The following is a 25,936-nucleotide window of genomic DNA, read 5'->3' as shown; positions in this document are numbered from 1 at the left end:
TTCTGTAGGTGGACAGTTTGTACTACATTCAGTGGGTACTTCTTTTGATTTTGGCTGGGCTCATTTATGCATTTGAGGTCAGGAAGAGAATTCTGCTTCTGTGGTTGGTTGGCTGTCTTTTAGGACAGGTGTTGGCAGTCTGTGGCCCTGTTATGACTTCAAGAACATTATTTATATTTTGAAGAGTTGTAATCAAAACCTAAAGAAGAATGTACCATAAAAATAATATATAGTCTTCAAAACTTAAATCTTTAGTGTTTTATAGAAAAAGTTTGCTGATCCCTGTTACAGTCGAATGGAAGTTGACCGAGCTAAATCTCTCTTATTATCCAATAGTCTACACTGGGGTTTTTACATGCATCAACAGGATTCCGAGAGAGGTGAAACATGCAAGACTTTTGAGGCTTAGCCTTTGGTCTGGCACAGGATTGCTTCTGTTGCATCCTGTTGGCAAATGTACATCACAAGTCCAGCTGAAATGCAAGGGATGCAAAAGAGGACTTCTTTTTTTTTTTTTTTTTTTTTTTCTTTTTTTTAGTAAGAGGAGCTGTAAAATCACATTTGAAGAGGTGAGGATATATAAAAAGGAAACAAATTGTGACCATTTTTGCAGTATACCACAGGTAGTGGAAAACAGACAAAACATCTCTGCCATTGTGGAATGTGCGTTCTTGTAGTAGCGGTATATTCTCATGTTTATTATATCCAAAAATAATACCTTTTAATTAAGTCATACTTTCCCAGTTCTATATCCCTGAATATCCTTTGATTCTTTGACAATCTCTTGTGCACTGTCTGTGCTTTATAACATACTATGTTATACCACTAGTTAATGCTGAATTGTGATGAGTAATTTTTTTCTCCTGAGTAAGGTGTTCAAGACAAGGATCAGTGTCTTGTTTATCTGTTTCCACTCAACAGATATATATGTGTACTGTGTGTTAGACACTATACTGAGTGCTAAAAATAAACATATCAAGGAAGATTCTTGCACTCATGAAAATACATAAGTAGTGTTTTTAATAATACTGCTTTTTAAAAAGAGTAAGATTAGATTTTGCTTTTGTATTTTGGTCTCAAACCATTTCTTTTTAAAATTTTTACTTATTTTCATTTTTATTTGAAAGGCAGAGAGAGAGAGGGAAAGAGGGGGGTCTTTCATCTACTGGTAGACTTTCCAAATCCCTTCCAAATCTGGAACTGGTACCCAGATCTCAATCTAACTCTCCCATGTGGGTGGCAGGGACCTAAGTCCTAATGCACATCTAATGCCTCCCAGGATGTGCATTAGCAGGAAGCTGGATCACTAGCAGAGTAGTCCCAGGACTCAAACCAGGCACCCCAACATGGGATATGGATGTCTGAAGTGGGACCCGACTTCTGTGCCAAATGCCCACCCTAATCCCAAACCATTTTTTATCCATGAGACTTGTGTTCTGTCCTTGCAAAGCTTTCTGTAACATATCATTTTTGATTTTTATAGTTACAACTTTGGTTATATAATATGTGTTTTGCAAACCAAGCATTCTAAGGCTTTATATTGAAATTCATATGCTATTCTGCTTAGTAGTTCTTTCTTTTCTTGGTTATTCAGGTTTTTTTCCCCATGGGTATTCTGTCTCCAAGACTGTATGTTACATATTTTAGAACTGGAATTTAAGTTCTAAATTCTTTTTCCTCAAGGGAAATTAGGTTTTTGCTATTTTCTATTGTGTCAAATACATGGTGAACACTTAATAAGCATTTTTCATAGTAATAGCCTCTTTGTTTTTTCTGTTTGTTTGATTGAATTTTATCCAAGAAGATTATTCCTGACTGACCTTTAGGTGGCTCAATGAATTCTTTTTTTAAAACAATTGTTATTATTTTCTTAATGTTTATTTTAAATTTATTTTCATCTACTTGAAAAGCAGAGTAGCACAGAGAAAGACAGAAAGAGATCTTCCATCCATGGGTTCACTCCTTAGTTGTCCTAGTTGTCCTAGACAGCCACGGATAAGCCTGGTTGAAACCGGGAGCTGGGAACTCCATGTGGGTTTCTCACGTGGTTGGCAGGGGCCTAAGTACTTGAGCCATCATCTGTTGCCTCCCAAGATGCATTAACAGGAAGTTGGATCAGAACTGGGGGAACCAGGACTTGAGCCAGCACTTTGATGATATGGGATGTGGATGTCACAAATGACAGCCTAGCCTTCTGAGCCACAGTGTCCTCCCCTCAATGAATTCTTGATCCTCAGTATTAATAACTGTTGTTCATTATAATGAATTGATGACTATTTCCTCTGTTCCCACTCTAGTTTGCTCTTAAAAATATTAAGGTATAAATTTGAAAGTGTCTATTTTACTGTTGCTAACCTACCTGAAATACTTTAAATATGCTATAAATTGACGCCTACAAAAGTGGAGCTAAGAGCAATTTAGAAAAGTGATTTATTACTTTAAAAGAATTAATACTATGTTTTTTTCTGACTGTGTGACTATAAAGTCACAGCATTGGTTTATTTATATGTTCATTCTTGATACAGGCATTCATTTAGTAAGCATTTTTTTCTGTATTAATATGTGGCAGATGCTGCTGTTTCAAAGAATAATTAACTGACACGTGGAGGGATGCCTTTATTTTTTATGTTTAAATCTCTATTTAAAACTTGTAATATTACAGAAAGCTAGAATATAAACATTTTTCTAAGTCTAATGGAAAAAGGGACAAGGGTTTTAAACTTTCCTGGCATCCCATTTGGCCAGTTCTTAAAAATGTAGGAAATGATGTTCTGATCTTTTTGATAGAAAACTTGAGGCTATAGATCTTTCATAAATGAAGGATTTTTTTGGAGATGCTAGAAGCATCTTCTTATTATTGGGAATCTTATAATTGCTGTGTTTATTTTGTGAGGATTGAATTTAGTGTTTGATAACAATACTATTGGAAAGCATATATCCAAAGCATATATCCAAAAAATACATGGATCTTATGAAACTTATGTCATATGAATGATTTAATAGTACCTGAGCAGTCCAAAATTATATAAAATTAAAATAATATACATTTTGATTGAATATTTAAAGAGGTTATATTTTGATCACAGAAAAGGGCTAAATACCAATCATTCTCATTAACCTGTTAATGGTTCCAGTGTGTGGCATTTATTTCATAAATGAAATAATAAATTGCCTTCCATATTATATTTTTAATGTGTAGAGGACCATAGTAAGACATGAAAATATTAGCGAGATTAAAATAGATTTCCCTATTTTCTAAGAATGTTAAAGAAGGTAAATAGTAGCTCACATTCACAAGCCTTGGTGTTATTTATTCTGTGTTTCTTTTTAAGCAAGACTAATAAATTAACCTGTCGATCAGCAAAGAGGTTTTAAAGTATTTAAAAATCAAAATCTAGGGCCGGAGCCGTGACTCACTCGGCTAATCCTCTGCCTGTGGTGCTGGCACCCCAAGATCTAGTCCTGGTTGGGGCGCTGGATTCTGTCCCGGTTGCTCCTCTTCCAGTCCAGTTCTCTGCTGTGGCCCGGGAAGGCAGTGGAAGATGGCCCAAGTGCATGGGCTCTGCACCTGCATGGGAGACCAGGAGGAAGCACCTCGCTCCTGGCTTCGGGTCAGCGTAGCTCTGGCCGTAGCAGCCATTTGGCAGGTGAACCAACGGAAGGGAGACCTTTCTCTCTGTCTCTCTCTCACTGTCTAACTCTGTCAAAAAAAAAAAAAAAATCAAAATCTAGGGCATTTGGGCAGTTTCATTTTTTCATTTAGTTAAAATGGAAAGGATAGTATTCATTTTTGATGCTTCTTTCATAAGCAAGCTCTTTTGGTATTGTTGAAGCACTTTGGGAAATAGAATGGAATTGTAGTTGCATAACTTTTATTAACCAAAGTCACTCTTAAAACTCTAATGTATTGAAAATTTTATTTTAAAAATATATACAAAGCCGGCGCCGCGGCTCACTAGGCTAATCCTCCGCCTTGCAGCGCCGGCACACCGGGTTCTAGTCCCGGTCGGGGCGCCGGATTCTGTCCCGGTTGCCCCTCTTCCAGGCCAGCTCTCTGCTGTGGCCAGGGAGTGCAGTGGAGGATGGCCCAAGTGCTTGGGCCCTGCACCCCATGGGAGACCAGGATAAGTACCTGACTCCTGCCATCGGATCAGTGCGGTGCGCCGGCCGCAGCGTGCCGCATTGGAAGACCTTTCTCTCTGTCTGTCTCTCTCACTGTCCACTCTGCCTGTCAAAAAAATTTAAAAAAAATAAAAAATATACAAAGCTATTTAAATGGTCTGTTTCCATTTTGCATTGTAGGAATTCCTAGACTCAAAAACTGTTCCTTGGAAAGGCAGTAATTATATATTGTTTATTTAGTTGGTCTGGATAAATTAGATTTTATGTTTTATCATTCTCTATTCTGTGTGTGTGTGTGTGTGTGTGTGTGTGTGTTTCTGTCTTTATCATGTATGTGAAGAAAAGTGAATAATTCTTCTTTTTCTTTCCTTATCTGGGGGCTGGTGCCATGGCTCATTTGGTTAATCCTGTGCCAGCATCCCAAATAGGCTCCGGATTCTAGTCCTAGCTGTTCCTCTTCCAGTCCAGATGTCTGCTGTGGCTCAGGAAAGCAGTGGAGGATGGCCTAAGTGTGTGGGCTCCTGCACCCACATGGGAGACTGGGAGGAAGCACCTGGCTCCTGGCTTCGGATCGGTGTAGCTCTGGCCATAGCAGCCATTTGGGGGGTGAACCAATGGAAGGAAGACCTTTCTCTCTTTCTCTCTCTGTGTCTAACTCTGTCAAATAAATGAATAAAATAAAAGATGTGTATCTGTTTATAAAATTGTTTGAACATGACAATGATAGAGAAAACGTTGGGGCATGTGTTATGGCACAGTGAGTTAAGCCACCACTTGCTACATCTTCATCCCATATTGGAGTGCCTAGAATAGGGTCCCTCCTCTTCTTCTGGTCCAGCTTTCTGCTAACATGCCTGGGAGGCAGCTTATAACATACTTGGGTTCCTCCTACCCATGAGGAAGACTCAGTTGGAGTTACTGGTTCTTGGCTTTGGTCTGGCCCAGCCCTGGCTATTGTGGACATTTGGGGAGTAAATCAGTGGATAAATGATCTCTCAATCTCTTCCATTCTCTCTGTCACTCTGCCTTTCAAATAAATAAGTAAATAGATAGATAGTAATTTTGAAGTAGAGAAGATGTCAAATACAAATAATAATGTCAATATTGTACCCAGTAGTTTTAGAATGTTTTTAAGTGAATTATTTAAAAGTATAACCTTAGAGTTTTAAAAATCTTCTTTTATTTTGGTCCTTCCCAATCCCATGTTTAGCCTAGTTTTTGTGTCCTGTTGTTTAGTATTAATATTGTTTAGAGGTGGGCATTGTGGCATAGCAGGTTAAGTTACTACTTGGGATGCTCTCATCCCATAACAGAGTGTCAGTTCCAGTCTTTGCTTCTTTGCTTCTCATCCAGCTTCCTACTAATGTGTCCTGGGAGGCAATGGATGATGACTTAAGTACCTGGGCCATTGCAACCTGCATGGAAGACACTCTTGGAGTCCCAGGCTCCTAGCTTTGTAGGCATTTGGGGACTGAACCATCACATGGAAGACTGCTGTCTGTATCTCTCTCTCTCTCTCTCTCTCTAGCTCTGTCTTTTGAATAGATGAAAAACATTTAATATTAGTATTGTTTAAATTTTAATGTTATGTTATAGTCTTTTGCCCTTTTGCCTAAAACAGGCTTAGAACTAAAGTTATCCTTATCCATTGATCTATTGATGTTTCATACGAACAGCAAAGTTGGAATTAAAGCAAGTACATATTGTTGTCTTAAACTGATTACTACTTTAATCATGTGGAACTTATTAAGTGTTTTGATTTTTCTAGATCCTTATGTTCATCCTTTTTCTTTCTTGTCTATCTCATTAGTTTGTGATTAATTTGTTTTTCAGTTGTTTTCCTTGTAGATAATAGAAAGGGAAAGAAAGTAGAACATAAACAAGGATTACTTAATGGTTTTTCATTCACTTGTTTATTATTTAACTATGTTGCCACTGGCAGAAGTATTTTTCAGTTACCTTTGCATATATTGAATAATACATTAAAATTTTAAAGTCTTTATTTAGTTACTCTTTCAGTTCAAAAGAATGTGGAATTATTTTTCTTTTTCTTACATGTTAGAGCACTATATTTATAGTTCAGAAGCTCAGAGCTAGTCATATTTCTTCTGTTTGTATTATTGACTATTTTACAATCCTTCAGTATAACTCTGTGATCCTCTCTGGCAATCTTTTTTTTTTTTTTTTTTTTTTTTTTTTTTTTTTTTTTACAGAGTGGATAGTGAGAGAGAGAGAGACAGAGAGAAAGGTCTTCCTTTTGTGCCATTGGTTCACCCTTCAGTGGCCGCCGCGGCCGCCGCGCTGCGACCGGCGCATCGCGCTGATCCGAAGCCAGGAGCCAGGTGCTTTTCCTGGTCTCCCATGCGGGTGCAGAGCCCAAGGACTTGGGCCATCTCTCACTGCACTCCCGGGCCAAAGCAGAGAGCTGGCCTGGAAGAGGGGCAACTGGGACAGAATCCGGCACCCCAACCGGGACTAGAACCCTGTGTGCCGATGCTGCAAGGCAGAGGATTAGCCTATTGAGCCACGGCGCCAGCCTCTGGCAACCATTTTTTAAAAATTTTATTTAAGTTATACAAATTTCATGTATTTCATATATACAGATTTAGGAGCATAGTGATACTTCCCACCCACACTCCAACCAGGTACAGAATGTTCCTTCTGTACCTTATTTTCTTAAAGCATTCATCCTAAATTGGTGTTGTATTTTATCAAATGCTTTCTCTGCATTTATTGAGATAGCCATACGATTTTTTTCTTCAGTTTGTTAATATCATGTAACGTTTATTGATTTACAAATGTTGAACCATCCCTGCATACCAGCGATAAATCCCACCTTGTCTGGGTTAGTTATCTCTCTGTGTTGTTGGACTTGATTATCTAATATTTTGTTGAGGACTTTTGCATGTATGTTCATCAGGGATATTGGTCTATAGTTTTCTTTCTCTGTTGTATCTTTTTCTGGTTAGGAATTAAGGTGATGCAGGCTTTATAGAAGGAGTTTGGGAAGCTTCCCTCCTTTTCATTTATTTTGAATAGCTCTAGAAAAAGTTCTTCTTTAAATGTCTGGTAGAATCCCACACTAAAGCCATCTAGTCCTGGGCTTTTCTTTATTTGGAAGGTCTTTATTACTGATTCAGTATCTGTTTGGGTTATTGATCTGTTTAGGTTTCCTGTCTTCATGACTCAATTTTGGTAGATTGTATGTGTTCAGGAAGTCTATCCATTTCTTTTAGGTTTCCCTATTTGTTGGCATACATCTCTTCCTAGTAATTCCTGATTATGATTTTTATTTCTGTGGTGTTTGTTACATCTACTTTTTTGTCTCTGATTTTATTTACTTGAGTCTTTTCCCTCTTTTTTTTTTTTTTTTTGTTTATTTTTTCAAAAAACCATCTCTTTGTTTCACTAATCTTTTCTATGGTTTCAATTTTATTTATTCTCTAATTTTAGTTATTTCCTTCCTCCTACTGATTTTGTATTTGGTTTGTTGTTGTTTTCCTAGGTCCTTGAGATTTATTAATAGCTCATTTACTTAATGCCTTTCCAATTTTTTCATGTAGGCACCAATTGCTATAAACTTACCTCTTAACACTGCTTTTGCTGTATTCTGTAAGTTTTGATATGATGTATTGTTTTCTCATTCATTTCCAGAATTTTTTTTTTCTTCTGTGACCTACTGTTTGTTCATAGCAACTGGCTGAGACAGGATGCCGTCTTCTTGGCAGTTTTGGTGACAGTGGCAGGGAGAGGGCAGCATTTGGCTTGTGGCTCTTGTGTATGTGTATGATCCAGAGATTCTAGTAGGGGGAAGATCCACAGTCCCTACTGACTTTGAGCCCAGCTGGGAGGATTGCTAGGGTTCTGGGCACCCACATAAGACTGTGAGGTGCTTATGACCTCCCAACATACCCCAGGCTCTGGGACTCAAGCTGTCTACATGGAACTGGCTTGAGGAAACATCTGCCTCTCTGTGTACTGGACAGGCTGGCTGTTTGGAGAGGAACCTCTGCACTGAATGACTCTGGGAGCCTGTGTGCTGAACTGTGGGGTCTCAGTGGCTGTATGAGAAGATACAAGGTATAGTTGTGTCTCTGGGCAAACACTGGGTCAGGCTCCACATGCTTGGACCTCTGTGGTTGCCTTGGGTGGGTCATTTCATCAGGAACCATGCTCAGAGTGAGGACTGCACAGATCATTTATATGGTTCATATGGCAGTGTGGTTGAGTGTTGAACTCACTAGGGATTAACACCTGGGCATTGCTCAGTTTTGAGGAAAGGAGGTGATAGGGTGATCACACCAACAAAGGTGACCATTCCCCTCCCTCTGTTAACAAGAGGAGATCTGCCATGACCAACTTGCTTGTTAGCATGGATAATTGCCCCACACTGGAACACTGACCAGAGCTTCCTGGCCACACCCAGCACAAACCTCTTGGTATTCACTGAAAGTGCAGACATTCCACTAAGCCACAGAGGTATACTTCAAAGATAAAAGCCATCAGAGGAAAAAACCAATAAGTAACTCCACAAATACCTAAACATAAATGCAGAAATTCAAGAAACAAGAATAAGGAAGACATCATGACCCTCACAAAGGAATACAACATTTCAATATTAGAAAGTGAAGATGAAGAGATTGATGAAATGCCAGAAATGGAATTCAAAAGATTAATCATTGGATTACTCAAAAGCAATCAGAAGCAAATCCATGAACTATAAGACATATATGACATGACTGAAAATTTTTCTCATTAAATTGAGACTTTTAAAGAGAAATCAAAATGAAATATTAAAAATGAAGAATTCAGCGGGCACTGTGGCATAGCAGGTAAAGCCACCACCTTCAGTGCCAGCATCCAATATGAGTGCCAGTTCAAGTCCCAGCTGCTCCACTTCTGATCTAGCTCTGTGCTGTGGTCTGGGAAAGCAGTAGAAGATGGACCAAGTCGTTGGGACCCTACACCTGTGTGGGATACTCAGAAGAAGCTCCTGGCTTCAGATCAGCACAGCTCCAGCTGTTAAGACCATTTGGGGAGTAAACCGGCAAATGGAAGACCCCCCCCACCTCTGTCTCTGCTTCTCTGTAACTCTGCCATTTAAATAAATAAATAAATCTTTGGGAAAAAAAGATGAAGAATTCAATAGATCAAATAAAACATGCAATGGAGGCCGGCGTCGCGGCTCACTAGGCTAATCCTCCGCCTTGTGGCACCTGCACACCGGGTTCTAGTCCCGGTCGGGGCACCAGATTCTGTCCCGGTTGCCCCTCTTCCAGGCTAGCTCTCTGCTATGGCCAGGGAGTGCAGTTCAGGATGGCCCAAGTGCTTGGGCCCTGCACCCCATGGGAGACCAGGATAAGTACCTGGCTCCTGCCATCGGATCAGCGCGGTGCGCTGGCCGCAGCGCGCCAGCTGCAGCAGCCATTGGAGGGTGAACCAACGGCAAAGGAAGACCTTTCTCTCTGTCTCTCTTTCTCACTGTCCACTCTATCTGTCAAAAAAAAAAAAAAATGCAGTGGAAAGACAGACTTGGTGAGGCAGAAGGAAGACTCTCTGAGCCAAAAAACAAATCTATGGAAATCTTTCAATCAGACCAATAAATAAACAAACAAACAAACAAAAAACCCCCAAAAATTAGAAAACTTAACAGTGATGTTGGTGATTTATGGGGTACTATCAAACAACCCATCATATGTGTCTTATGAATTCCTGAAGCAGTGAAAGAGAGAATGGGCTAAAAGGCCTATTTAGTGAAATAATTATAGGAAACTTTATCAATTTGGAGAAAGGGATGACCAAAATATACAGAAGGCACTTAGAACTCCTAATAGACATGACCAGAAAAAAAATTCACCGTGACACATTGTAGTCAAAATTTCAGCCATAAAATATAAGACAATAGATTCCTAAATGTGTGAGAAATGCCAGATTACTTTCAAGGAATCTCCAGTTAGACTCACAGCTGACTTCAGAAACTACAGGCTAGGAGATAATGGCAAGACACAGTCCAAATCTTAAGAGAGAAAAAACTGTCAACCCAGTATACTGTACCCTGCAAGGCTCTCTTTATGAATGAAGGTAAAATAAAGGCTTTCCATAACAAACAGAAATTAAAAGAATTTGTCATTACTCGTCCAGTCTTACAAAGATGCTTAAGGATGTGCTACACATAGAAACACAGAAACGTGGTCTTCATTATGAAAGAAGATGAAAACAGAAAATCTCCCAGTAAAAGTACAAAGGAAATCCAAAGGAAACAATAGGAATATTTATGGAAAAATGGCATGGGGGCCGGCACTGTGGCTTAGTGGGTAAAGCTGCTGCCTGCAGTGTTGGCATCCCATATGGGCGCCAGTTATAGTCCTGGCTGCCCCACTTCAGATCCAGCTCTCTGATATGGCCTGGGAAAGCATTGGAAGATGGCCCAAGTCCTTGGGCCCCAGCACTCACATGGGAGACCTGGAAGAAGTTGCTGGTTCCTGGCTTTGGATCCATGCATCTCTGGCCATTGCGGCCATCTGGGGAATGAACCAGTGGATGGAAGACCTCTCTCTCTCTCTCTCTCTCTCTGCCTCTGCCTCTCTGTAACTCATACTTTCAAATAAAATAAATCTTTTTTAAAAAATGGCAGGGCCAAATTGTTATGTATCAATATCACCGTGAATGTAAATAGCCTCAACTCTCCAGTTAAGATACAGATTATTTGAATGGATTTAAAAACAAGACCTATCTATTTGCTGCCTACAAGAAACACATCTTACCAACAAAGATACATGCAGACTAAAAGTGAAAGGATGGAAAAAGATAGTTCATGCTAATTGAAAGCAAAAAAAGGGCAGGTGTAGCCATCCTAATATCAGACAAAATAGACTTTAACACAAAAAGTGTTAGATAAAGAAGGGCACTGTATAATGATTACGGGATCAGTTCAACAGGAAGAAGTGACTATAATAAATGTATATGCACCCAGGGTACCTGACTGTTTAAAAGAAATGTTAATGGGTCTAAAGGGAGACATAGATTCCAAACAAGAGTAATGGGGGACTTCAACACCACACTTTTATCAATGGACATATCAACTAAACAAAATCTACAAAGAAACAACAAAGCTAATTGACATAAATGGATCTAACTGATATCTGCCAAACTTTTTACCCCATAGTTGCAGAATACACATTATTCTCATCAGGGCATGGAACTTTCTCTAGCGTAGGCCATATGCTAGGCCATGAAGCAAGTCTCAGCAAATTCAAAAAAACTGCAATCATACCATGTATATTCAATGACCACAATGAAGTGAAGCTGGAAATCAACAATTCAAGGGTCTAGATCATATACAAACACTTGGAAAATGAACAACATGCTCCCAAATCATTCTTTTTGAAATCTGTTGCTTATCTATCAAAATCTTTCCTTTGTTACTCATTGTTAGCTCCAACTGTACTGAGTTATTTGTTATTCCTGAAATACATCCAGTGTTCTTTTCCTTCTTTACAGTTGCACATGCTGTTCCCTCTACTTAGGGCATTTTTCTGCTTTTGTCCCCTCCCTTCCTCATCATTTGGCAAGCTCTTTTACACACACACACACACACACACACACATTTTTTTTTTTTAATTTAGGCAGAGACAGAGAGAGGGAGAAGGAGGGGGAGAATATGCCCCCACCTGTTGGTTCACTCCTTGAATTCCCCCTACAGCTAGGATTGTCCCAAGGTAATGCCAGGAACCAGAAACTGAGAATTCATTCTGGGTCTCCTACATGGGTGGTAGGGACCTATCCACTTGGGCCATTACTCATTGTCTCCCAAGTGTGCTTCAGCAGAAGCAGGATTCAGAAGCACAGCTGGGCCTTAAACCCAGGCACTTTGGAGGCCATGTGGCAACTGCATCACTGTGCCATGCCTGTTCAGAGATATTTTTTTTTTATTTTTTTTAACTTTTATTTAATGAATATAAATTTCCAAAGTACGACTTATGGATTACAATGGCTTCCCCCCCATACCGTCCTTCCCACCCACAACCCTCCCCTTTCCCACTCCCTCTCCCCTTCCATTCACATCAAGATTCATTTTCGATTATCTTAATATACAGAAGATCAGCTTAGTATACATCAAGTATGGATTTCAACAGTTTGCTCCCACACAGAAACATAAAGTGAAAAATAATAGATGATTTTTTTTTAAATAATGATGATCAGAGCAGACCTATTGTCATGTTTAATCCCAGTGAAAGTCAAGTTGGGAATTGATAATTTTTTTTTTTTTTTTTTACAGAGGATCAGTTTAGTATGCATTAAGTAAGGATTTCAACAGTTTGCACCCCCATAGAAACACAAAGTGAAATATATTGTTTGAGTACTCGTTATAGCATTAAATCTCAATGTACAGCACATTAAGGATAGAGATCCTACATGAGGAGTAAGTGCATAGTGACTCCTGTTGTTGACTTTACCAATTGACACTCCTGTCTATGGCATCAGTAATCTCCCTATGCTCCAGTCATGAGTTTCCAAGGCTATGGAAGCCCTCTGAGTTCTCCGACTCTTATCTTGTTTAGACAAGGTCATAGTCAAAGTGGAGGTTCTCTCCTCCCTTCAGAGAAAGGTACCTCCTTCTTTGATGACCTGTTCTTTCCACTGGGATCTCACTCGCAGAGATCTTTTGCCAGAGTGTCTTGGCTTTCCATGCCTGAAATACTCTCATGAGCTTTTCAGCCAGCTCCGAATGCCTTTAGGGCTGATTCTGAGGCCAGAGTGCTATTTAGGACATCTGCCATTCTATGAGTCTGCTGAGTATCTCACTTCCCATGTTGGATCACTCTCCCCTTTATTTACTCCATCGGTTAGCGTTAGCAGGTACTAGACTTGTCTATGTGCTCCCTTTGACTCCCAGTCCCTCCACCATGACCAACTGTGAACTGAAACTGATCACCTGGAACAGTGAGATGGCATTGGTACATGCCACCTCGATGGGATTGAATTGGAATCCCCTGGTATGCTTCCAACTCCACCACTTGGGGCAAGTCAGCCTGAGCATGTCCCAAATTATACATCTCTTCCCTCTCCCATTCCCACTCCCATGTTCAATAGGGATATTTTCTGTAGTCAGTTCATGACAGTTGTTTTTTCTCTGTGCTCTTGTGGCACCATCCTATGAAAGCCTCTAAGATTACTATACTGTATGTTTTACCACTCCAGTTGACTATGAACTTTGTGAGAACACAAATACAATCTTTCATCTCTGTTTGCTTTGGACAGAACATTCAAATGCTAGAATGTTAAGGGGAAAAGAAACTAAAGTTTCAATGTCTGTTATGTCCTAGGGAATGTATTTAGTTTTAGACAATTAAATAAATGTGATCGTGACAATAATTTTGCAAGAGCATATTATCATATATTCTTTATTGTTATTATTTATTGTTATTATCACCATTTTATAGTTTAAACCAGAAGTTAAACAATTTGGCTGTGAAGTACTAAAGCCAAGACTTGAACCCAGGCCTGTTTTGACTGTACAGTCTCTGGTTATTTCATTTTACCATGCTGTTTCCCTAACCACACAATTGTGATAATTTGTAATGAGATCTAGTATGATGTAGTATAAAGAATGTGGACTTGGACATCAAACCGATCTGGGTTTGAATTCTAGATTGCTGTTTAATAGTATCTTCATTTCTGTAGATCTCTGCTTTTTTCCTTCTTAAAAATATCACCAATAGCCTTACCTACTTTGAAAGATTGCTGTGAGAATTAAATGAAATTATGTATGTAGAGTGTTAACTGTGCAGTGTTGGGCACATATTGAATGCTTCACAGATAGTTGTATCAAGTAAGAGTATACATAAACTACAAGCAGCAGGAAAACAGACTTACTGTTGGCCTAAGCAAAACAAATTTTAAATGACTTCACATCATAAAAAGTTTACCAATAGATAGTCAACAATGATTTAATTGTCTTTCTTTCTCTTTCTCACTGTCATAGGACATCTATAGAGTTGCATATGGCGTGTCTAAAGCTCCAGAAAGTAAGAAGGAGGGAATAGTGTTAGCCATGTCTGTGGCTTTTGTTAGATGATAAAAATCTTTAGTTACCTTTATACCTTATTAGCTATAGTTGATTGTGTGGACTGCTGTAATAGCTTAATTGTTTTTCAAACTCTGGTCTTGCCATCATTCATGTTTTGAAAAAGACTGGGAATGTGGAGGTCAGGGTGGTTGTGATTAAACCAGGAAGCTCTCTTCTCCTAGGTCTGAGCACATTGCTTCCTCATATAAAGTTTGAGAAGTGTCTCCATAGTGATGGTGGTGCTGGTAGTGATGATGCTGTGATGACAATACTGAGAACTATCACACGGTATGCTTATCACTTCATTGGTCTGAAGCAGTTAATAAGTAAGCATTGTGCATTACTTTAAATAAAGTAAAAGCTTAGGAGATTAGCTGTGCTCTTATGTGATAGGTGCTAATATTTTGCAAAATTGACTTTTCAGGTATTTCCCTATGTCATTGGCATAAAAATGATTTTTAAAAAATGTTGTTGCTTCTGACTGTCCTCCACACACTCACGTCATCATCACATACCAAACGACAAAAGCAGCCAAAACAAAACCTGCTATTGCTGGATGGTGTGCCTCAGATAGTTTGTTGGCTGCTGCTTTTTTTCTTAATGTCTGCAGTTTCAACCACCCAGAGATGATAATGATATTATTTTAAAATTTTTATTTATTTCTATTGATCTGGAAGGCAGAAAGATAGAGGCAAAGAGAAACAGATATTCCATTCACAGTTCCATTCCTGAGATGCCTGTAATAGCCGTGACTGGACAAGTCCAGGGGCCATGAAGTCAATCACTCTCCCTTGTGGGTGGCAGGGACCTAAATACTTGAACCTTTACCTGCTGCCTCTCAGGATATTTATTAGCAGGAAGCTGAAAATGGAAGTGGAGCAGAGACTTACACCAGGCACTCTGGTAGTGGGATGTGGGTGTCCCAAGTAGTATTTTATTCGCTGCAACAAAAGCCTGCCTCAGATGATGGTGTTGTAAGGCTGCTGCTTTTCCCCAATTATCTCGTATTTTGGACTTCCTCTGCCTCCTTTTCAGACTAAATGAAAACAATGAGACCTTTTTGTAGTTCTTAGTCCTACCACCTGGCTTCCTATTTTGGAACTTTCTCCAATTATTAGACCTCCTGTTTTCTTACCCTGTTGAATTTAGCTGATTGGGAGAGAAAGGGAAATTGAACTGTGGAGCTCTTGCTGCTTTGCCAGTCAGTGATTGGGACGATATGCTACTCAGATACACATCTGGATTCTGGAATGAAATTTGCCTTAGAAATAGTGGTATAAAGAATGTTTGGGTTATAGATTAGTGCTAATTTTCTAGTTTATATTGGCTTTTGAAGACTGGCTTGAGATCTCACAGCATTTACACATTATCCTTATTTGGAAGTACTTCATTACTGTCAAGCAATTTGAAAAGAAACATTTGGAATAGAACATATAATGAGATGAATGACCTCTGTGTCAGTTTTACCCTTGTATGCATTGGTAGGGTGCTAGACTAACTAACATAAATTCATCCAAAGCAAAAAAGCAGGAGAAGCTAAGGTCGCGGATGATTCAGTCCCTATCTGATAAAAAGTTAAGAAGCATTCTGAATATTGAATGCAGAATGAAATATGTTCTATCCTAAGGGTACTTCATGCTTTTTTTTTTTTTTTTTAAGATTTTATTTTTTATTTGAGAGATAAAGTTAGACAGTGAGAGGGAGAGACAGAAAAAAAGTCTTCCTTCCGTTGGTTCACTCTCCAAGTTGCCACAATGGCCGGAACTATGCCGATCTGAAGCCAGGAGTCAGGCGCTTCTTCCTGGTCTCCCATGCAGGTGCAGGGGCCCAAGGACTTGGGCCATCTTATACTGCTCTCCCAGGCCATTGCAGAGAGCTGAATTGGAAGTAGAGCAACCTGAACTAGAACCAGCTCCCATATGGGATGCCGACGCTGCAGGTGGAGGATTAACCTACTGTGCTGTGAGCTCAGAGATACATACATGTGGAGTATGGCTTTTATTGGTTTCATTCTTTGGCTTAAACATACATTTTGAAAATTTATTTAATTTTAAACATTTATTTGAGAGAGAGAGAGAGATCTTCATATGCTGGTTTACTCTCCAAATACCTGCAAGAGCCTAGGATGCACCAATTCAAGGCCAGTCAAGTGTCAGGAACTCAATCTCGGTCTCCATATGGGTGCCAGGACCCCAGCTAGTTGAACCATCACTGCTGCCAGGTGTGCATTAGCAGGACACTGGAACTGGAAGCAGAGCTGGACCTAGGCATTTTGATATGGGATGAAGGAGTCCCAAGTGGCTTCTTAACCACTCTGCTGGATGCTCACTCCAACCCACCAACTATGTTTTTTTACAAATTGATATTAATATCAGATTTTCCAGATCCTTGGATTCACTGGATATTTTTTAGTCATTCAGAAGTTACTAATAATACAGTATAGTAATAATAAACACAATGATAATTATCAAGTTCAACTTCCAAATTGTGAGAAGCATATATATTTTATAGTGAACAACTTTTAGATACTGCTTTGAGGTAAATAAAGAAAAGGCAGAAGATATGTTGAGAAGCAGATGCTGAATGACTAAAGTACCCAGCTGTGTACTAACAAAATGAATCTCAGTCAATTAGTTAGCATTTCTTTGGCAGTAAGAGACATGTGTAAAACAGTAAACACAGCATGGGGAAATTTTAAAAATTAAAAGCTTTTTGTAAGCCTAAGACATTGGTAGTGTCTGGTCTACCATCTGTGTTACTGAGAAGTTGATTTTATTGTGGGTAAGTTATACAAAGGTCACTTAAAAAGAAAAATTAATTAACTCATTAGAGTCTTAATCTTTCACTGTTGCATATAGTTTTGAAACTTTGTGTTGAAAAAAGTTATAAAATAAATTGGTATATATAAATCTAAATATATAATATAAATAATCCTTGTGTTTGTGTGTAAAGCAGGTTTTCTATTGCTTTGTTTAAGCCTACTTTTAATCCTTTTCAGTCAAAAATATTAATCATTTTAGAATTTTCTATTAGATTTTTTTTTTGCTAGATTTAGATTTATCACCATTTAAATACAAAGCTTAATGCTGTTGACCCTTAGTGTCATGGTTTTCTGTCAGAAGGAGCAGGGCTTTCTCATAATAGTTCTTCCTTGATTGAATAGATGGTCAAGGCTTTAGGAATGGCCTATGTAATAAGCTAAAAGTTCACTCCTAGGGCTGGCACTGTGGTGTAGGTTGTCTCCATCTGTGGTGCCATCATCCTATATGGGTGCCATATATGGCTGTTTGACTTCCAATCCAGCTCTCTGCTAATTGCCTGGGAAACCAGTGGAAAATGGCCCAAGTGCTTGGGCCCTTGCACCCAAGTGGTTAGACCTGGAAGAAGTTCTTGGCTCCTGGCTTTTGTTTGGTCTAGCTCCAGCAGCTGGGGCCATTTTGGGAGTGACCCAGTGGTTGGATGACCCCCCCACCCACCTGTCTTTCCCTCCGTCTGTCTTTAACTCTGCCTCTAAAATAAATAAGTCTTTTTTACAAAAGTTAACTCCTAAAATAATCTTATGTTTATATATACTATATCAACTCTTTGCAATTGGTTTCATTTGTTTTGACAATTTTCTTCCTCAGTATTGAGAAATGTTGTAAGATACAACATGGGATTTTCTTAGCGATGTAATAAATACTTTAAATCTTTAAAGAAGGTAAGAAAACCAGGACCAGTGCTGTGGCATAGCATGGCGCACCAGTTCAAGTCCTGACTGGTCCTCTTCCCATCCAGCTCCCTGCTAATGTGCCTGGGAAAACAGTGGAAGATGACCCAAGTGCTTGGGTCCCTGCACCTACTTTAGAGACAGAGGAAGCTCCTGGCTCCTGACTTCAGCCTGGCTCAGCCCCAGCCCTTGCGGCCATTTGGGGAGTGAATCAGCAGATAGAAGATTCTCTCCTTGTCTCTCTCACTCTTTCTGTAACTCTGCCTTTAAAACGAACAAATGGCCGGCGCCGTGGCGCCACGGCTCACTAGGCTAATCCTCCGCCTTGCAGCGCCGGCACACCGGGTTCTAGTCCCGGTCGGGGTGCCGGATTCTGTCCCGGTTGCCCCTCTTCCAGGCCAGCTCTCTGCTATGGCCAGGGAGTGCAGTGGAGGATGGCCCAAGTGCTTGGGCCCTGCACCCCATGGGAGACCAGGATAAGTACCTGGCTCCTGCCATTGGATCAGCACAGTGCACTGGCCGCAGCGCGCTGGCCACGGTGGCCGTTGGAGGGTGAACCAATGGCAAAGGAAGACCTTTCTCTCTGTCTCTCTCTCACTGTCCACTCTGCCTGTCAAAAAATAATAAAAAAAATAAAAATAAAAAAATTTAAAAAAACCCAAATCTTTAAAAAGTAAGGCAAACATAATTTGAAAATGACAAAAGGATAATTAAGCATTTATTAATGTTTGGATATAACTAAATTAGTCTACACAAAAATTGATAAACTTTGATATTCATTATTCCTATATTCATTGCCTGCAACACTTTGATTCAGCAACTTTTTTAAGAAATTTTTTATTTGAAAGAGTTACAAAGAGAGAGACAGAGAGAGGAATGTCTTCCATCCACTCCCCAAATGGCCACAACAGATGTAGCTGAGCCAATTTGAAGCCAGGAGCCAGGAGCTTCTTCCAGGTCTCCCATGTGGGTGCAGGGGCCCAAGGACTTGACCATCTTCTGTTGCTTTTCCAGGTGCATTAGCAGGGAGCTGGATCAGAAGTGAAACAGCCGGGACTTGAACTGGTACCCATATGGGATGCTGGTGTCACACGTGGCAGCTCAGCCTGCTGTGCTACAACACTGGCCCCATAACTTATTTTTTTAACTAAGGATTTAACCTAGGGTTCTGAGGGCAGTGGCATTCCATGTGACTGATTTATATTATTGTTCTGGTTATGATATCTACAAAGATTTTGGCTCTTTGCTGGTATTGTTTTTGCCTGTATTGCTTTGGAATGCAGTAATATCTGCCTGATTGAGGTTTGGGGGAAAACTTTGTTTTGCTTAAGTACCAGTCTGTTAGAACATTACGGAGCTTAGCTAGGAAGTGGACAGAAAGTGATACAAAGAGTAAATTAGGAAAAGGAGAGAATGAAAAGAAAAGTAAGAGTTGTTATTGCATTGATACTTACTATACAGAGTTTTCGGATAATACAGAGTATTTGTGAAGTAGGGCCTCATAGAGGATTATAGAAAAGAATCTTCTTATAACTATTATTGTACCTATAATTGTACATGTTTTTCAAAATGAATTTAGTTTCATTACAAAATTTCCAGGAAATACATTTACTTGATTAAAAATCACAATTAAAATTATCATTAAAACACATCTTCATATTTAGAAATTGTGGTATCATCATTAATGTGGAATCTCTTATACCTGGAAGGCATTTGAATTCTCATAAAATACAGTTTGTTGATTTTTTTAAAGATATATTTATGTATTTGAAAGTCAAAGTTACAGAGAGAGAGGGAAAGAGAGAACATGAAAGATCTCCATTTACTGGTTCACTCCCAAATGGCCCCAATGTCTGGGGCTGGGCCAGCCTGAAGCCAGGAGCCAGGTGCTTCTTCCAAGTCACCTACACAGGTGCAGGGGCCCCAGTAATTGGGCCATCTTCTACTGTTTTCCCAGGTGCATTAGCAGAGAGCTGGATCACGAGTGGAGAAGCCAGGACTAGAACTGGTGCCCATATGGGATGCTGGCTTTGCAGGCAGTGGCTTAACTGGCCATGTCATAATGCTGACCCCTAATTTATTTTTATTTATTTGTTTTTTAAAGATATGCTTTTTATGGTTTATTTGAAAGGCAATGTGATAGAGTGAAGGAGAGACAGAGACAGAGTTAGATCTTCTATCTGCTGGTTCACTCCTCAAATGGCCACATCACCCAGGGCTGGGCCAAGCTGAAGCCAGGAGCCAGGAACTGCATCCTGGTCTTTCACATGGGTGGCAAAGGCCCAAGTACTTGGACATTATCTGCTGCCTTCCTAGGTACATTAATAGGAACCCTGATCAGAAGGAGGAGTAGCTGAGGTTCAAACTGGCATTCTGATATGGGATGCCTGCAATTGTAGGTAGTGACTTAGTCTATTGTACCACAACACCAGCCCCTGTAGTTTATTTTTGAAGGAAGAGATTTATTTTTTGAGAGCCTTTCATAACATCATTGCCACTAGATTGCATTAAAAGCTACCAATTTTTATCCCAGTAATTTCTTTTTTAAATTTTTGTTATTTTTAAATTTGTTTTTAAGCAATAAAATTTCATAAGTACAATGTTAGGAATATAGTTATTCTTCCCACCATACCCAACCTCCCACCCACATTGCCACCCTTCCTTCTCTTCCCCCTCCTCTTGCCAGTCCCATTCTCCATTAAGATTCATTTTCAATTAACTTTGTACACAGAAGACCAACTCTATACTAAGTAAAGATTTCAACAATTTGCATGCGTACACACACACACACACACACACACCCATCTGGGAACGAGTTTTACAGTTACATCTTAATACAACTCATTGAGGACAGAGGTCCTGCATGGGGCGTTAATGTACAGTGACTCTTGTTAACTAAACCATTAACACTCTTATGTATGACGTCAGTGACCACCTGAGACTCTTTTTTTTTTGTTTAATTACCATATATTTATTTATTTATTTTTATTTTATTTAATGAACATAAATTTCCAAAGTACAGCTTATGGATTACAATAGCTTCCCCCCCATAACTTCCCTCTCACCCACAAAACTCCCCTCTCCCACTCCCTCTCCCCTTCCATTCACATCAAGATTAATTTTCAATTATCTTTATATACAGAAGATCAATTTAGCATATATTAAGTCAAGATTTCCACAGTTTACACCCACACAGAAACACAAAGTGTTAAATACTATTTGAGTACTAGTTATAGCATTAATTAAATACCTGAGAGTAATTGTATATTAATTACAGAGTTCAACCAATCGTTTTAAGTAGAACATAAAAAATACTAAAAGGGTAAAGTATTAAGTTCTTTTTTTTCTTTTTTTGTTTGTTATATAGTTTTTTTTTTATTTAATAAATGTGAATTTACAAAGTGCAACTTGTGTATTGTTGTGGCTTCCCCCCGCCCAAACCTCCCTCCATCCCGTGGCCCTCCCCTCTCCCACTCCCTCTCCCATCCTGCCCTTCATTGAGTTTCATTTTCAATTACCTTCATATACTGAAGATCAGCTTAGTATATACTAAGCAAGGATTTCAACAGGCTGCACTCACACAACCGCACAAGGTATAGGGTATTGTTCCACTAGTAGTGTTGTTTTTAAGTTTCATAGTAAAACACATTAAGGACAGAGATCCTACGTGGGGAGCATGTACCCAGTAACTCCCGTTGTTGATTAACAATTGACACTCTTATTTATGATGCCAGCAATCACCCGAGACTCTTGCTATGAGCTCTCTAGGCTATGGAAGCCCCTTGAGTTCACCGACTCTGAACTTGTTTAGTCAAGGCCATATCACAGTGGAGGTTCCTTCCTCCCTTCAGAGAAAGGCACCTCTCTCCTTGATGGCCTGTTCCTTCTGCTGGGGTCTTGTCCACCAGAATCTTTCATTTAGATTGTTTTTTGCCACCGTGTCATGGTTTTCCATGCCTGTGAGACTCTCATGGACCTTTTAGCCAGATCCAAATGTCCCAAGGGTTGATTCTGAGGCAGGAGTGCTACCATTCTATGAGTCTGCTGTGTGTCCTGTTTTCCCCGCAGGATCATTCTCCACCTGAGACTCTTGATGTGAGCTGCCTAGGCTGTGGAAACCTTTTGAGTCCACAACTCCATCAGTATTTGGACAAGGCCATAAGCAAAGTGGAAGTTCTCTCCTCCCTTTAGAAAAAGTACATCCTTCTTTGATGACCACTTCTTTCAACTGGGGTCTCATCCACAGAGAATCTTCATGTAGAACAATTTTTGCCACAGTGTCTTGACTTTCCATGCCTAAAATGCTCTCATGGGCTTTTCAGCCAGACCAGGAAGCTTTAAGGTCTGATTCTGAGGTCAGAGCGTTACTTAAAGTGATTGTCATTCTATGAGTCTGCTTCCCATGTTGGACATTCTTTCCTTTTTAATTCTATTTTTATTACCAGACACTTGATCCTTATTTATATGATCTCTTTAACACTTAATCCTATCTATATGTTCACTTTAACACCTAATATGATCAGTTTAGTGATTAAGATGGCATTTTTACCAAGTTTAATGGGATTTTGGAGTCCTATGACATGTTTATAAACTGTACCCTTAGAAGTCTGTAGGAACATATGCAGAACTATACAGCTTTATAGTTACAAACTTCCTCTTCCCTGTCTTATTCCCACTCTTATTTTTTTACTGAGATCTACTTTCAATTGACTTTATACACATGTGATTAACTCTATGTTAAGTAAAGAGTTCAACAAATAGTATGAAGAAAAAAAAAAGAAAACGAAACTATTCCTCAACAGTCAAAACAAAGGGAGCTCAAGTCATCCTTTCTTGAAGTGTCAATTTCGCTTCTACAGATTTCATTTTAGGTGCTCTATTAGTTCTCACAGATCAGGGAGAACGTATGGTATGTCCCTTCGGGACTGGCTTATTTCACTAAGTATGATGTTTTCCAGATTCATCCATTTTCTTTTCTTTTTTTTTTTAACTACTGTGTAGTATTCCATAGTGTACATATCCCATAATTTCTTTATCTGTTCTTCAATTGATGAGCATTTATGTTGATTCCATGTCTTAGCTATTGTGAATTAAGCTTCAATAAACATGGAGGTGCAGATAGCTGTTTTGTTTACTGATTTCATTTCCTTTGGGTAAATTCCCAGGATTGGGATGGATGGATCATATGGTAGGTCTATATTCAGATTTTGAGGTATCTCCATACTGTTTACATTCCCTCTAACAGTGGATTATTGTACCTTTTTCCCACATCCTCGCGTGCAGTTGTTTATTGATTGCTGTAGGAAAGCTATTCTAACTGTATCCCCATAATTTCAAACTTGCCAGTATCTTAAGGATATGGTTAAAAAGAAGTTTTATATAAGGACTCAGCAGTTTTTTGAGCAAATTAAGAGTCAGAATAGCATTTAATTTCCTAAAGAGTTCATACTATGTATATCCTTGAGTGGTGCTATTTTTGAGGTGTTTAATCATTCTGAGGATTCCAATTTGCTCATGTAGAAAGTAGCAAGAATGATATAATAGATGAACTTTTTTAGGGGGCCGTAGATTTATTATTTTGACCAAACCATTGTCTCATGGTATTTAAGGCCTTTGACAAGCTGGAAATCTTTCTTATTTAATTTACTGTCACAAATATTTTTGAATTAATCATTTTGATCATTTTGCATACTTATGAATTTTATTTATAGGCTTCCAGCTGAAGTAATTAGCTAGTCTTCACTCTAACCCTCATCAGCAGTTCTTGCTGTTTTTCCTATTATTGTCAGAGAGATCACTGTTTACCTTGCCATCCTATGTAACAGGCACTATCCTAATTGCTGTCAATGCAGTCTTTCTAATTCAGTCTTGGTGAGGACTCCATTGATATACAGGCTGTATTCTTATCCTCAGTTTTACAGAGGAAATGGAAACTTATAGAAATGAGGTCATTGCCCATTGTTCGCACCTGGAATGAGTTGGAGCCAAACCTCTAGCTCAGGAGTGTTTATTTTTGAAGTCCGTGCAAGCTTTAACCTCTTGATAGCGCTTCCTGTATATGCAGTCACTAAGTACTATTGAATTTACTCTCTAAATTAGACTGGAGAATCTTGCTCAACTTTTCTTCCCCTGGTATTACCTATGTTTGGATTTTTCATCATCCTTGTCTTGATTCTTATGTTAGCCTTCTTGCTTGTCTCCTTGTGCCTAGTTTTGTCTGATACAGTAGATGGTTCAGGTCAATTAGTGGTTTCCTCATTACCTGTATATTAAAGTATAAGATCTTCAACATTTATAAGCTATCTCCAGTTTATATTACCTGCTTACTTCCATTTTGTATTATATTGTAAATTCCATGAATATCAAGGTTAACATTTTTATTCCTGACCTTATTTTTTTATACACATAGTAACCCCTCAGTGACTAGGTGTTGACTTAATAATGTAGACCTAGGTAGGATCTTGGCTTAACAATTCAGTGTGTACTGAATTGAAATTAAAATGCCTTACTTTGGGGAGTAATAATAAAATCATTTTAATATATTAATAAGTCAAACATTGTTTTAACATAGCCCTTAATCCTATTAACTTGAATAATAAGATTTTAAGATTATTTGTAGTTGTTCAGTGTTCCAAAGGAACCTTTTTTTCTGGAAGGGAATTAACAATTGAAATATAGCAAAAGCTTGATTAGGTTTTGAATAGTTATAGTAGTACAGATTACAAATGAGTAGTCATTGACTCCTTATTTTTTTTTTATTTTATTTTTTTAATATGGAACGCTTCACGAATTTGCGTGTCATCCTTGCGCAGGGGCCATGCTAATCTTCTCTGTATTGTTCCAATTTTAGTATATGTGCTGCCGAAGCAAGCACAATTGACTCCTTATTAAAAATTTCACTGCTGACAAGAAGTTATTGAAGTTTATGTAAGTAAGTCTGTAATCAGGACAATTTATGATGCTCCAAATGTGTCCATGATTCATGAGTCACTCTAAGGGAATAAGGTATACAAATGGTATAATCTATACTTGGATTTGCTTTCACAACCCCTTAAAATTAATTTAATCAAATTATTTGATTTAATGTAACTTTTATTCATGTAAAATATTTAATACATTAAAATAATAATATAGATTTAATTATGTGAAAGTGTTACAGAGAGGGAGAGGTTATTTTTATTGATTTATTTGAAAGGCAGAGTTGGAGAGAGAGAGAATCTTCCATCCACTGATTCACTCCCCAAATGACTGTAATGGTCAAGGCTTTGCCAGGCCAAAGCCAGGAGCTTGGAGCTTCTTCCAAATCTCCCACATGGGTGCAGGGGCCCAAGCACTTGGGTGATCTTCTGCAGCATTCCCAGGCACATTAACAGGAAGCTGAATCGGAAGAAGCAGCTAGGTATGGAACAGGTATGCAAATGGGACGCCAGTGTCACAGGCAGCAGCTTTACTCACTACACCGCAATGCCGGCCCCACAACATTTCTTTTTAAGTTCTTTTAATCTGAGGTTGAAAAGGATATATATGTATATATATGTGTGTGTATGTGTGTGTGTGTATGTGTATGTGTGTGTGTGTGTATTTACCCTGGCAGAATTAGACAGTGATAGAGAGAGACAGAGAGAGAGTTATAGACAATGAGAGAGAGACAAAGAGAAAGGTCTTCCTTTCGTTGATTCACTCCCCTAATGGCTGCCACGGCAGGTGCTGCACACCGATCCGAAGTCAGGAGACGGGTGCTTCCTCCTGGTCTCCCATGCGGGTGCAGGGACCCAAGCACTTGGGCCATCCTCCACTGCCCTCTTGGGCCACAGCAGAGAGCTGGATGGGAAGAGGAGCAACTGGGACAGAATCCGGCACCCCAACCGGGACTAGAACCTGGGGTGCTGGCGCCGCAGGCAGAGGATTAGCCTAGTGAGCCATGGTGCCAGCCCGAAAAGGATATATTTGAAAAGTGATAAGAAGTTATTGGTTACCAGTTATGACATTATTTTTAAAAATTATTTTTTTATTGAAAAGGCTAAAAGAGAGCGCAC

At 39.2% G+C, this 25,936-nt stretch overlaps 1 protein-coding gene and 1 non-coding gene across 4 annotated transcripts in view; one reads left to right on the top strand and one right to left on the bottom strand.

Annotated features, from left to right (window-relative positions):
- The window catches only part of MAGI3 (membrane associated guanylate kinase, WW and PDZ domain containing 3), a 297,604-nt gene that overhangs the window by 70,748 nt on the left and 200,920 nt on the right, over positions 1-25,936 (top strand). The window lies entirely within an intron of this gene.
- Positions 24,668-24,774, bottom strand: LOC127493781 (U6 spliceosomal RNA). The gene has a single exon (XR_007924325.1). It is a non-coding gene; the product is annotated as a U6 spliceosomal RNA (small nuclear RNA).

This window comes from Oryctolagus cuniculus, chromosome 7, assembly GCF_964237555.1.
Source record: "Oryctolagus cuniculus chromosome 7, mOryCun1.1, whole genome shotgun sequence".
NCBI lineage: Eukaryota > Metazoa > Chordata > Mammalia > Lagomorpha > Leporidae > Oryctolagus > Oryctolagus cuniculus.
The sequence above is the reverse complement of the archived record's forward strand: the minus strand, read 5'-3'. Positions and strand labels throughout refer to the sequence as shown.